Source organism: Rattus norvegicus, chromosome 1, assembly GCF_021556685.1.
Source record: "Rattus norvegicus strain SHRSP/BbbUtx chromosome 1, alternate assembly SHRSP_T2T, whole genome shotgun sequence".
Taxonomy (NCBI): domain Eukaryota; kingdom Metazoa; phylum Chordata; class Mammalia; order Rodentia; family Muridae; genus Rattus; species Rattus norvegicus.
This window is the reverse complement of record NC_141534.1, coordinates 45,707,659-45,721,725: the sequence shown is the minus strand read 5'-3', so window position 1 is coordinate 45,721,725 and position 14,067 is coordinate 45,707,659.

Here is a 14,067-nt window from a genome sequence, read left to right as displayed (position 1 = left end):
CACAACGCACACAAATACAGGTAGGTGTTGTTTTTGTTTGTTTTGCTCTTTCGAGACAAGGTTTTTCTGTGTAGCCCTGGCTGTCGAAGAACTTTCTCTGTAGACTGGGCTGGCCTTGAACTTAGAGATCTGACTGTCTCTGCATCCCAAGGGTTGGGATTCATCCGGATACCTGACTACTGACCTGTCCGCAGTACACGTCACTTCTCCACAGTCCTTACAAACAACACTGATGTGACCAGGCTGGTTTCACATGAGGTAGGTAGGTTAGTCTTCCTAAGTCTTGACTATGCTAGCAGCACTCACAATAGCAAGATTCTAACCTTGGTGAGTGGGATTTGGCTCCTGGAGAGTCGCAGAATTAAATGATCAGCGAGCAGAGTCATGATGAGCATCTAGCTCTGGAATTATGAGACCTTAGCGCATGCCTCCTGTAGGTCGCAGCGCCATGTGGATGAGTCAAGTGAAGGTCCTAAGACAAGAAGTCCATTGGGCTGCTGCAGGCCTCCGGTACACAGGGGTGAGGTAAGCAGCTGGAACCTCAGGAATCGCTGTTAGGCCGCAGTCCCGTAGGATGAATGCTTGTCCGGAGGGAGAGCCTCCTAGAGCTCACATGATATAGAAAGCCACGAACATTCTGTAGGTCCCCTTGACACCCAGCTCACCACTGAACTGAGAGGAGAGAAACAAGTCAGTTTCCCAGAGAGGAAACAGCTAGAACCTTATGGACTCGTCAGTTTCCTGACCTCAGGTGTGTCTTTGAGTTTTGGTTAATGTCATGCAGGAAGGAAGGAAGGTGAAAACTCAGTCTGAACTGTCATTCTAGCCAGCTAGGTCTCTTTCACGTCCTCTTTAGCTTGCTATTTCAAGCAACCTATCTTGTTTTTGTTCGTTTGTTTTCAGAAGACAAGTGATGTGTGTACGCGCGATATTTACATAGACTCTATTGGCAACTAAATAACGCCCTATTTAGACATTCATTAAAATAATGCACTTAGCACAGTCTGCCCTTTGGGATGAACACTATTGTTAAAGAACTGTCTGCTACGGCAGTAACCTCTGGATCTTTGGCGTTCTGGTGCCATCTGCTGGTCACATTGATGACTGCTGCTGAGACCTGGCCAACTTCGCTGTCTTCAAAGAGAAACAGAAGGTAACCAGCCAGGGGCCCGCCATTAGGAAGGCAACCTCTAGTGCACAGACCTTGACATTTTCCCTTTTAATGGAATCTAACAGAAGTTCAAGAAGCCATTTGGAAAGATCAAAAGTATTTCAATCGCATCAGAACTGTTAACCATGACCCAGGCGTGGTCCTCCCAGCATTCGGGAGGCAGAGGCAGGTGGATCTGTGAGTTTGAGGCCAGCATGGTCTACAGAGGGAGTTCTAGGGAGCTACACAGAGATACTCTGTCTGGAAAAACAAAACAACAACAACAACAAAACCAAACCAAAACACCAAAAACAAAACAAAAACAAAACCAACCCAAAACAAACAACAAAACACACCCAAAATCCGACTCCTTTCACGTTAAGAAAATGTCCTAATCGTATAAGAGAACTAGACTGATGGTGCCAGCCTATTTTATAGCTGTATCATTTTCCATCCATGTGTTGTTTTACAACTTATTAAGAACACTAGACTCAGGACTGGAGAGATTGCTCAGCAGTTAAGAATGTGTACTGTTAAGAATGGGAGCCAAGTTTGGTTCCCAGCTCTGGCATTGGTCAGCTCACAAACTCCTGTAACTCTAGTTATAGGGTTCTGGCACCCTCTTCTGGCCTCCAAGAGCATTGCACTTCTCATGATGCTCACAAACATATAGTTAAAAATAAAATAAATCTTGAGAAAAGAAAGAGCTCTAGAGTCATAGACAGGTCAAAACACAGACTTCGCTCCTACTAATGTTTTGTGTGGAGCAGGTTACTTGACTACTGTGTGTCTCAGTTTACTTAAAAAAAGGGGGCAGTTGAGGGAACATGCAGCACTTGGTCACTATTAACTATTTTTGTTAACTGAATACTAAAGTAAACAAAATGCTTATGTGGTACTGAGATGACATTGGTCTCTGGACCACCTCTTTTGTTGTTATTGTGAGAAAACCTATGAAGGATGACTTGTTCAGATTCAGAAGGATTCAGAGAAAAGAGAATTCAGGGAAGTAAGCCCAATGCTATACACCAGGTTTCTTCTCAAGGCATTTGATATTATTTGTTTGTTGTTTGACAGGGTCTCACTAAGACCTGGAATTTCCTATGTAGACCAGGCTAGCCTCCATTTCATAGAGATCTGCCTGTCTCTGCTTCCAGAGTGCTGTGATTAAAAGTGCAACATTGTGCTCAGCCATCTGGAGTTTCTTAAGCAGAACAGAGTTAGAGAGGTGGAGAAATTGAACAAGAAAAGGAAGATATCTATCTGTGTCTGACTATGAACTTTATGCATAATGGAAATTTCTGGCTGCACCTTCCTAAACTACATGAAGGTTAAACCACAGAAGGAATCCAGGACCTCAGCAGGCTCTGCCACAGCCCCAGCTTGTCAGCTACTTCATGGATAATTGTTAATCTCATGTTTGTTACCTTGAGTTCCTTTACTAAGTTTTAAATATAACAGATTCTCCCAGCATCCCCCCAGCTCTGAATTTTCCAGCCCAGCGTCCGGGCTGCCCTTACCCCAGAGACTCTTCCTTATATAACTGAGACATTTTAGTCTCCTCATCTTTCTCCTCTCCTCCTCCTCCTCTTTTTCCTTGCCCTCATTTTTCTCCTCCTTCTCTTTGTGCATTGCTGCTTTCTCTCTTTCTTTCTCCTCTCCCCTCTCTCCCTCCCCATGGTGACTTTTCTGGTCATTTTCTTTCCTTGGGTTCAGTAAACTCACCTAAGAGCAGTTTCCCAATAAACCTGCATTTTTATATACCTGACTCTGGCTTGAATTGGCACCTTTTACTGGTGGAGAAATAACTTATCACTGGGGAGGCAGAGGCAGGCAGATTTCTGTAAAGGAATTTTAATCCAGCCACATGGCTGCTCTGGCAATGGATCACATCCAAAGTTCTAGGTCTGTGTGATCCAGGTGGAATGGCACACATCTGGATGGAACAGACACACCCTTCGTCCACATCTTTAATCTCAATGTGGGTAAAGTTAGTTTGTAGAAGAAAGCAGCCATGTTTGAAAGTGACATCTAATTGAGGGGCAGACAAAGTGATTAATCAGAGAAAGACTTGACAGAATGAGTCAGAATTAGGAAAAGCCCAACTCTCATGAGAACAGACAGGAAAGAGAGGCTCCTTAAGGGAGCACACAGAGAGATGGAAGTCAGGGGCGGGGAGTTTTACCAGGGCAGTTTTATAGAGACAGGTTGAAGAGAGAACACGCTAGACACAGGTGATGACAGAAGGTGCCAGAAGACCAGAACATATTGCCACAGTTAGCATGAAGCCAAGCAGAGAAATTCAGTCAGAGAGAAGCCAGTTTGAATCAGTTAGCTTGGAGAGGAGTTTAAGCCAGAACAGCTGAGTTGAACCAGTCAGCCAGAGATCAGAGAGATCTAGAAAGGGTGAGTTTATTCAGTAATAAGCCTCCAAGATAAAAATTACATCTGGAGAAAAAAAGTTACATTTATAGATCTCTGAGAGTTTGTGGCCAGCCTGGCCTACAGAGCAAGTTCCAGAACAGTCAGAGCTACACAAAGAAACTCTGCCCAGAAAAGACTATATCTGCTAAATATATGGAATATATATGTGTGTATCACTATAGAGGAAGAAACCCGACAGTGATTTCTGACCCCTGCACATGAGACCAGTGCACATATGTGCATACATGTGGATATACCACACACACAAAATTAAGGAAGTAAATTGTCTTAGTTAGGGTTTTACTGCTGTGAACACCATGACCAAGGCAGGTCTTATGGAGACAGAGGTTCAGTCCATTATCATCTAGGCAGGAGCATGGCAGCATCCAGGCAGGCATGGTGCAGCGGGAGAAGATGAGAGCTCTACACCTTCCTCTGAAGGCTGTTGGAAGACTGACTTGCAGGCAGCCAGGATGAGGGTCTTAAAACTCACACCCACAGTGACACACCTACTCCAACAAGGCCACACCTCCTAACTGCGCCACTCCCCGAGTCAAGCATATTCAGACCACCACAGACTACATATCAATTTGAAGATTTTTGGATGGGGTTGTATTGAATGTATTGACAATTTTGAGAAAACTGGTATCTTATTGTCTGATCCATGAACAACAGTCTTACCTCTGTATTTAAATAATCTCAATTTCCTTTATCATATTTGCAACTTTCATCATAAGGTACGCACATTCCAAGACACCTAAGTGTTTGATGCTGTTGTAAATTGCCTTGAAAAAAATGTTATTTTCATTTCTCTGGAACCTACTACTTCAGGACTCCAGCTTACTCGGAGGCCCAGCTGAAACAACTAGTTTCACGGGACTGAGCAACTACTAGATTCTTGGACTTCCCGTCCACATCTGTCCCTTGTTGGGTTAGGTGGGCCGCAGACTGAAAGTCATTTCAATAATTCCCCTTACTACATAGAGACATGCCATAAGTTCTGTGACTCTAGAGAACCCTGACTAATACACCGAGCTAATTAGAAAGCTCCAGTATCTACCTGTCTTTGCTTACTTGTTGAGGTTACAGGCATGGCCACTGGGTTCTGCTTTTCATGTGGATGCTGGGAATCCAAATTCAGGGCCTCCTGTGTACGCAGCCAACACTTCATTCACTGAGACATTTCCCTAACCCTATGCTTTTCTTCTTATTACTAACTTGTAAGGAAACTTCAAGTTTGTTTTCTGTTTTAAGCTACTTTCTTGAGATGTATGCTCAGCTTCTGGCTTTCAACTGGATCCCCCACCCCCCACCTCTCATAGTATGTAATGACTCTAAGTATTCCTTAAATTGGACACAATTTTGTTATACTTCTTGTTATCATCTAAAGTGTCTCCTTTTTTTTTTTTTTTTTTTTTTTTGGTATTTTTGTATTTTTTGTCTTTGAGCCATTGGTCATTTTGAAGTGTATCTCTTGATTTCTATAGATGGTATTGTTAGCCAGTCTGGTGATTTGTCTGTTTGTTTGTTTGTTTTAGTCAAGTAATGTAACTTGCACCCTTTGGTGAGGAGTTTTGTTTCAGTGTTAAAAGTTTGTAGAGGATAAACGTCTAAATCTGCAAAATGTCATATCCCTTGGGAAAGAGTTAGAATTCTCACCATAATTTCTCATTCCTCACCCCATACCCACCCTGAGTTTCAGGGGCAGCTCACTGTTAGCAGTTGAGAGGTGGTGTCTCTCGGTTGGGATGTTTTTTCTTTTTTCTTTTTTTTTTTTTTTTTTTTTTTTTTCCGGAGCTGGGGACTGAACCCAGGGCCTTGCACTTGCTAAGCAAGCACTCTACCACTGAGCTAAATCCCCAACCCTGGGATGTTTTATAGTGGAAATGAAAGGCAGTTCCTTTAGATCTTAAATTCTTTTGAAGTTTAATAAAATGGTCATACTAATATTCATGTGAACGAAGCCTTCATTTTTTTTAAATACTGTGTTCTTTAATACACACAAATATGGTTCTCTTTTTTGCAGGTGTGTGAACAGTTCTCTTTCCTTCAACTCTTTCTCTTTTCTTCTATTGACCTTTATCAGGTTTCTGCCGTAACCGCCACAGACATTCTATTTAGTCCAAATGAACCAAATTATGCATCCACAAAAGAGACAAAGAAGAAAACCAAAAGAAAAGATTGTAGCTTTAAAAAATTTCCCTTTTATTGAAAAACAAAATGATATGGAATCTTGGTCCCTCACATGATAGGCAACCACTCTGTCATTGAGCTACATCCCCAGCCTATGTAGACTTAAACATGCATAAATGTATTCATGTTTCATAACTAAATAACATTTGTCTAGACCAGAGGCTTGACTGCCCCAAAGCAAAGCACTTACACTGTCCCTGTGAAAGGTCATTTCCTCCCCCTAATAATCCCCTTTCTCCTTCCTCTTTCTCCCCATCTCCTTTTCTCTTTCTTTTCTTCTTTTCCTTTACAGCAAGCAAGGTAGGAAGACAAGGTAGGAAGAAGGGGAGGGGGATGAGAGGAGAGGAGAGGAGGCATAGGGGGTAGGCCAAGTGTCTTGGGAAGTCATAGTTGGTAGATTGAAAGTGTGTTCCGCAGGGATGGACCTATGGCTTCAGCCGCGTGTATAGCAGAGGACAGCCTTGTCCGGCATCAGTGGGAGGAGAGGCCCTTGGTCCTGTCAAGGCTCAATGTCCCAGTGTGGGGGAATGCCAGGGCAGGGAAGTGGGAGGAGTAGGTGGCTGGGTGAGGGAGCACCCTCATAGAAACAGGGTGTGTGTGTGGGGTGGGAGGGGATTGTCGATGCCCACACCAACACGGCACCGAGAACAGGGTGGAAGCCTGCAGGATTAAAAAACACACACATGCACACACACGGGTAATTCGTGTTAAGAAAGAATGCCCCTTCTGTAGCTTTATTTTCCAAATATATACCCCAAGTTGACCAGGTGGAAAAATCTAGGAAGCACAGTGGGAAACCCCAACTCAAGACTTCGGTGACAAAAGACCGAATACGTGCTCCCAATTTACTGGGAAGAAATCCTGGAAGACCAGCCTAAATCTCAAAAACAAAAGACTGCTTGCCTAGCAAGCGCAAGGCCCTGGGTTCGGTCCCCCGCTCCGGAAAAAAAAAGAATAAAAAAAAAAAAAAAAAAAAAAGACTGGGAAGACAAAAGGCAGGAACGAATTGGCCTTCGCCCAGGTGTGTCACTACCAGGCCAGACTGCTCCTCCGTTAGGAACAAAAGGCTTCCACATGCATCAGCAGGGCTCAGCAGGGGTCAAACCCTGCAAGGGACCCAGAAGGGTCTGACATGGGGGGTGAAACACTTCCGGGGACCCAGGAGGCTCTGACAGGGGATAGCGTGTTTCTGGAGGGGAAACTGGGAAATGGGATAACATTAAAAATGTTAATAGGAATGCAGTAAAAAAAGAGATAGATATGAGGCTGAGGGGAAAAAAAGAAAGGTGTGTTCTGATATTCACGAGTTTATCTCCAGCAAGGAGGGCTGCCGGAAACTGAAAGAGACATATCCCTAAATTCTGAAGGAGAGGGAAAAGTTACGGAAAGGATGTAATACTTCAGAATCTCTGCCTTCCATTCTGATTTACTGATCACCTACAATCCTCCCACAGAAGAGAACCCAAGCCTGCTTAGGAACATATGGTTAATCAAGACAAAAATAAGACCCCAGATGGAGACCAAGTGTGGAGCTCAGGTGAGGCCAGGAGTAGATTACACGCACAGCCCACGCTTTTACCATCTGCTAGGGGGCTCCGGAGCAGGGCGGGCTTCTAACCTCGCCCCAGCATTCTGGCAGACACAGTGAAAAGAGACAGATGGCCACTAATAAAATTTGTATGAATTAGATCTCAGGGGATGGCCCACAGATAGATATTTAGAAATATTTTTTATGATTTTCTGATGTGTGTGTGTCACTTAGGCTAGTGTTCCGTTCTGTCTTTGCTCTCTTGGCGGGGTCAAACTCGGCAGTCATTCTTTGACTGCTCTTAAGGCAATGTCATGCTACACATTCTAGACAGGGTCTAGGAAAAGCTTTTAGCAGGATAAACTTTTAAAGGAAATTGCTTTCCTTGATAGCAACCAGATGACCCAAGCAAAGCAGAGGGAAAGAAGCCTCTGAGAATGCAGGGAAGAATAATGTTTCCTGTAAGAGTCGAACGATTTAGAATTTAACACCAGGGATGGGAGAGACTGCCAGGACCCAGTGGGGATGACATTGAGACACACTCAACAGTGCGGAGACAGAACCTGAGGATACCACCTCCGGTAGACAGACATGGCTCCAGGTGAGGGATCTCAAAATTTTAGACCCAGATTTGTCCCTGTCTAAAGGAAACACAGGGACAAAAATGGAGCTCATACTGAAGGAAAGGCCATCTAGTGACTGACCCAACTTGGGATCCATCCCATGTACAGGCACCAAACCCTGACACTATTACTGATGGATGCTATCTTGTGCTTGCAGACAGGAGCCTGACATGACTGTCCTCTGAGAGGTTCTGTCAGCACCTGACTCAGACAGATGCAGATACTCACAGCCAACCACTGGGACCGAACCTGGGGACCCCTGTGGAAGAGTCAGGGGAAGGATTGAAGGAGCCGAAGGGGATGACAACCCCATAGGAAGATCAACACTATCAACTAACCAGATCCCTCAGAGCTCCCAGGGACTAAGCCATCAGTCAAAGAGCATACATGGGCTGGACCGTGGCACCAGCTACACTTGTAATAGAGGACTGACTGCCTTGTCTGGCCTCAGTGGAAGAGGATGTGCTTGGTCTTGTGGAGGCTTGATGCCCCAGAGAAGGGGGTTGCTGGAGAGGTGAGGTGAAAGTGGGTGGGTGGGTGGGGGAGAACTCTCTTAGAGGAGAAGGGAGGATGGGTTGGGGGAGCTTGCAGAGTGGGGACCGGGAAGGAAGAACAACATTTGAAATGTAAATAAATAAAATAATAAAAAATTTCAAACATACATAAAGATATACTGAGGAGCTCATAGGTGACTTCAAACTCATGATCCTCCTGCCTCAGCCTCCTGAGTGCTGACATCACACCTCTATGCCTCTGTGTTTACCTGAGGTCCATGACTTTTAATAATTATGATTATCTAACATCACAGAATTCTCAGTTCTTAAGGAAAAGTGGTTCGGTGTGTTAATTGACTGGGACAGACCTTGGTGAAGCCACTGGATGTTGTATGACTGAGTACTGCTCATTTGGGAGCATACAGGTTAGCAAGGGCTTCCAGGGCCTAGATGCAGTCGTTAGTGCTGTTTTAACCTCTCAGGAAAGCAAACGAGGTGAGGAGGTTGTGTTTACTCCTGCTGTGCTTGTCCCAGACAGTCTGAACAGGAGGTGCGCACTGAATTTCCTGCAGTGGTCCACAGTAATAGGAAGAACACAATTTATAGTACCCAGCTTTGGCCACCTTCTCTGACATTACTGTAATTGAAGTAGCTCAGAGGCACAAAAGGTCACATCGGGCATTTATGCAGAGTCCACTGAAGCTGTTTGTGAAGGCGCCTGGTGACTTTGTCCACGTGTCTTCTCAGAAACCTAGTTACGACGTCATTTTCCTTCCATGTTTCAGATTTCATTGTAAACAAAGCATTTTTTTTTTTAACTGATCAATGCCTTCCCTACCTACCCTGTTAAGCAGGAGGAGACAGTTGTTTAGTATCATGGTTAGGACTGATAAACTCACTCAGTCTTAAAAAAATGTTTATTTTCCCATGCATATACGTCTGTATATCTGTGTGTGTGTGTGTGTGTGTGTGTGTGTGTGTGTGTGTGTGTCTGTCTGTCTGTCTGTGTGCATGTCTTCCTCTGTTGCCCTTCCCTTTGTTTTTTGAGACAGTCTTTCATGGAGCATGATCTTGTCATTTTTCTGCTTGTCTGCTTGCCCAGTAGTCCCAGGATCCTCTGGTCCCTGGCCCTCCCTCCAGTGCAGGGATTGTAGGCATATATGAACTTGCCTGGGTTTTGTGCGTCTGCCAAGAATCCAGACCCAGATCCTCATGACTTTATGGTCTTATCTCTTTTGTTGTATGCTTTATTGGTCTCACCGTGTATCTCTGGCTATTCTGGAACTTGTATATAGAGCCAAGTTGGTCTTAAGCTTATAAGTATTTGTTTCCTGAGCACTGAGATCAAAAGTGTGCCTCCACAATGACACTCTCTACCACTCACTTGTGGGGTATTTTTAATGATTTATGTATATAACTTTATGTGCATTGGTGGTTTTCTTGCCTGTATGTCTATGCGAGGGTGTCATTTGGTCTAGAACTGCAGTTACAGACAGATGTGAGCTGATATGTGGGGGCTGGGAATTGAACCCCAGTCTGTTGGAAGAACTGCAGGTGCTCCTAACCACAGAGCCATCTCTCCAGTCCTTTTGTTAGGATCTGATCGTCACGCCACCTTCTACACCAGGTGGTAGGAGGCGGGAGTTCACAGAAGATGTGGAGTGGAGCCCATTCTGCAATCCGGTCCCTTCACACAGCATATGTTTCCCTCTCATTCGTAACTTCTGCGGCTCATCACTGGCTCTCCTACAAGTCAAGGTCCAAGAACTCTAATCCTGCCCCAGCCGGATGGTCCCCCCCGCCCCCACAGCCTTCCACAAATGAACTATCCTTCTCTAGAGAAGGTAGAAGATGGAAAGCGATGCTTCTGGTGAGGACCGGAGCCACGTCTGAGTCCTTACTAAGTCAGGGAACGCTAGCCCTGCAGCAGGCCTAGTCCCGAAGGCTCCTACGAAACTGGCCGAGCTGTGGATAAGCTTGCCTTCCTTGTCTCGGGCTTCGTTAGGGCCGCCTGAGTAATGATGTTGGCTTAAACAGGAGGTGAACGCAGATTGTGTCCTGCTGGAGGATAAGAAGGAACAAGCAGTCTGAAGTCACAAAGCACAGTTCCATTCTGGGTTACAGACTTGGAGATAGACATCTCATGATTAAGTTCTGGTTCCTGATGGGTGGGATACAGCCCTTTGGCTCTGCCTGGCCTGGTCTGTTGACACTGAGGAAAAGGGCTGCTGTGACAACAGAGAAGCACAGGCTGCACAGGAAGGCCTCCCTCGGTGCCCCAGCCACTCCCCTGCCCAGCCAGGACATGAGCAGCCAGAACACTGGGGAGTTTCCAGCTCTGCTTTGATGGTTCTTCCCTGGACGTCCCTCCTCCCAGAACAAAGTCTTCTTTTCCCGCACGATTACAAACAAGGTAAAGATTACACAGTACACCCCAAACGAGAAATGCCTAGCTGACCCACGAGTTCCCCCAACTCACAGAGTACCCTCTTTATTTCTGGTGAGTAAGAAACTCAGGCTACCATCATCCCTCGCTCTCCCACCATATACACCAAAGCTGCTTTGGGTGACAGACATCAGAGACGTTCTTCAACTGGGAGACAACAGAAGGACGAAACCCGGCTGAGTCCCGAGCGACTGCTTCTGTTCCAGGTGGAGTTGCCAGGACTGTGCGAGCTTTGCTTCTGCCAAGAGCTGATATGGAGGAACCTCACCCCTTCTCTTCTCCAGATCTGGGCTAGCTTTTCACCACCACCACCACCACCACCACCACCACCACCACCATCACCACCACCACCACCATCACCACCACCACCACCATCACCACCACCACCATCACCACCACCATCACCACCACCACCACCACCATCACCACCACCATCACCACCACCACCACCACCATCACCACCACCACCACCACCACCATCACCACCACCACCACCACCACCACCATCACCACCACCACCACCATCACCACCACCACCATCACCACCACCATCACCACCACCACCACCACCATCACCACCACCATCACCACCACCACCACCACCATCACCACCACCACCACCACCATCACCACCACCACCACCATCACCACCACCACCATCACCACCACCATCACCACCACCACCACCACCATCACCACCACCATCACCACCACCACCACCATCACCACCACCACCACCACCATCACCACCACCACCACCACCACCACCATCACCACCACCATCACCACCACCACCACCACCATCACCACCACCACCACCACCACCACCATCACCACCACCATCACCACCACCACCACCACCACCACCACCACCACCACCACCACCACCACTACCCCACATTGGCCGGTCACTCCCCTCTCCAGCTGGTAGGCTGTGATGAATTCACTTTTCGCCAAGTATGAATCTTGTCCAAAGCCTCCCCCATCTCTTCAGTGACTGTGTAAGGGACAGAAGTCCACTGTAGAAGACAGACCATACCTTTGTCATATTCTTTTTCTGTTTAGTTGACTGGCCAGCTGCCAGACACAGAAAGCCATGTCCTCAGCCCAGTATCATCAAGGTGGGAGCCTAACAGCATCTAGGCAGGCAGGTACAGGAGGAGCTGAGAGTTCTACATCTTCACCTGAAGGCTGCTATGAGAAGACTGACTTCCAGGCAGCTAGGATGAGGGTCTTAATGCCCACACCCACAGTGACACACCTACTCCGACCCACACGTATTCCAACAATGCTACATCTCCTAATAGTGCCACTCCCTGGACCAAGCATATACCAACCATCACATAAGGCCATCCTCTGCTACATATGTAGCTGGAGTCATGGGTCCTTCCACGTGTACTGTTTGGTTGGTGATTTAGTCCTTGGAAGCTCTTGGTAGTCTGGTTAGTTGATATTGTTGTTTTCCCTGTGGGGTTGCAATTCCCTTCAGCCAACTCTTTCATTGGGGTCCCCTGCTCAGTCCGATAGTTGGTTGTGAGCATCTGCATCTGTATTGGTCAGGCTCTGGCAAAGCCTCTCAGGAGACAGCTATATCAGGCTCCTATCAGCAAGCGCTGCTTGGCATCAGCAATAGTGTCTGAGTTTGGTGTCTGCACATGGGCTAGACCCCAAGTTGGGGCAGTCTCTGGATGGCCTATCCTTCAATCTCTGCTCCAGTTTTTTGTCTCTGCATTTCCTTCAGATAGGAATAATTCTGGGTTAAAATTTTTGAGATGAGTGGGTAGCCCTACCCCTCAACTGGGGGCCATGCCTATCACTGGAGATTTTCTTTACAGGTTCTATCTCCCCTTTTCTTTCTTTCTTTTTTCTCTCTATCTTTATTAAATTGGGTATTTCTTATTTACATTTCAACTGTTATTCCCTTTCCCCGTTTCCAGGCCAACATCCCCCTAATCCCTCCCCCTCCCCTTCTCCATGGGCGTTCCCCTCCCTACCCTCCCCCCATTACTGCCCTCCCCCCAACAATCCCGTCCACTGGTATCTCCCCCTTTCTATCTCATTTCAGCTAATGTCTTCTCTGTTGGGTCTTGGGAACCTCTTGCTTCCCTGGCATCTGGGATGTTCCAGTGTCTACCCCTCTACCCCTAGCTCTCCATCCCCCACGGCTACATATTTCTGTTAAATTTCCTGACTCTCTGTACTTCTCTCCTGTTCCATACCTGAACCTGCCCCCCTCCCCTCCTCCTCTCTCCCTCCCAGGTCCCAACCTCCCTCTGCCGCTCATGGTTATTTTGTTCCTTCTTCTAAGTAGGACTGAAGCATCTGCACTTTGGTCTTCCTTCTTAAGCTTCATATGGTCTGTAAGTTGTATCATGGGTATTCTGAGCTTTGAGGCTAATATCCACTTATCAGTGAGTGCATACCGTGTGTGTTCTTTTGTGTCTGGGTTAACTCACTCAGGATGATATTTTCTAGTTCCATCCATTTGCCTATGAATTTCATGAAGTCATTGTTTTTAATTGCTAAATAGTACTCCATTGTGTAAATGTACCACATTTTCTGTATCCATTCCTCTGTTGAAGGGCATCTGGGTTATTTCTAGCTTCTGTCTATTATAAATAAGGCTGCTATCAACATAGCGGAGCATGTGTCCTTGTTATATATTGGAGCGTCTTTTGGGTATATGCCCAGGAGTAGCATAACTGGGTCTGAGAAACCAACATTGATTTCCAGAGTGATTGTACCAGCTTACAATCCCACCAACAATGGAGGAGTGTTCCTCTTTCTCCACATCCCCGCCAGCATCTGCTGTCACCTGAGTTTTTGATCTTAGCCATTCTGACTGGTGTGAGTTGACTCTCAGGGTCCTTTTGATTTGCATTTCTCTGATGACTAAGGATGTTAAACATTTCTTTAGGTACTTCTCAGCTATTCGATATTCCTCAGTTCAGAATTCTTTTTTTAGCTCTGTACCCCGTTTTTAATAGGGTTATTTGATTCTCTGAAGTCTACTTTCTTGAATTCTTTGTATATATTGGATATTAACCGCTATTGGATGTAGGGTTCTTTGATAAAGATCTTTTCCCAATCTGTAGGTTGCCATTTTGTCCTAATGACAGTGTCCTTTGACTTACAGAAGCTTTTCAATTTTATGAAATCCCATTTTTCTATAGTTGATCTTAGAGCCTCAGCCATATGTCTTTGAGGCT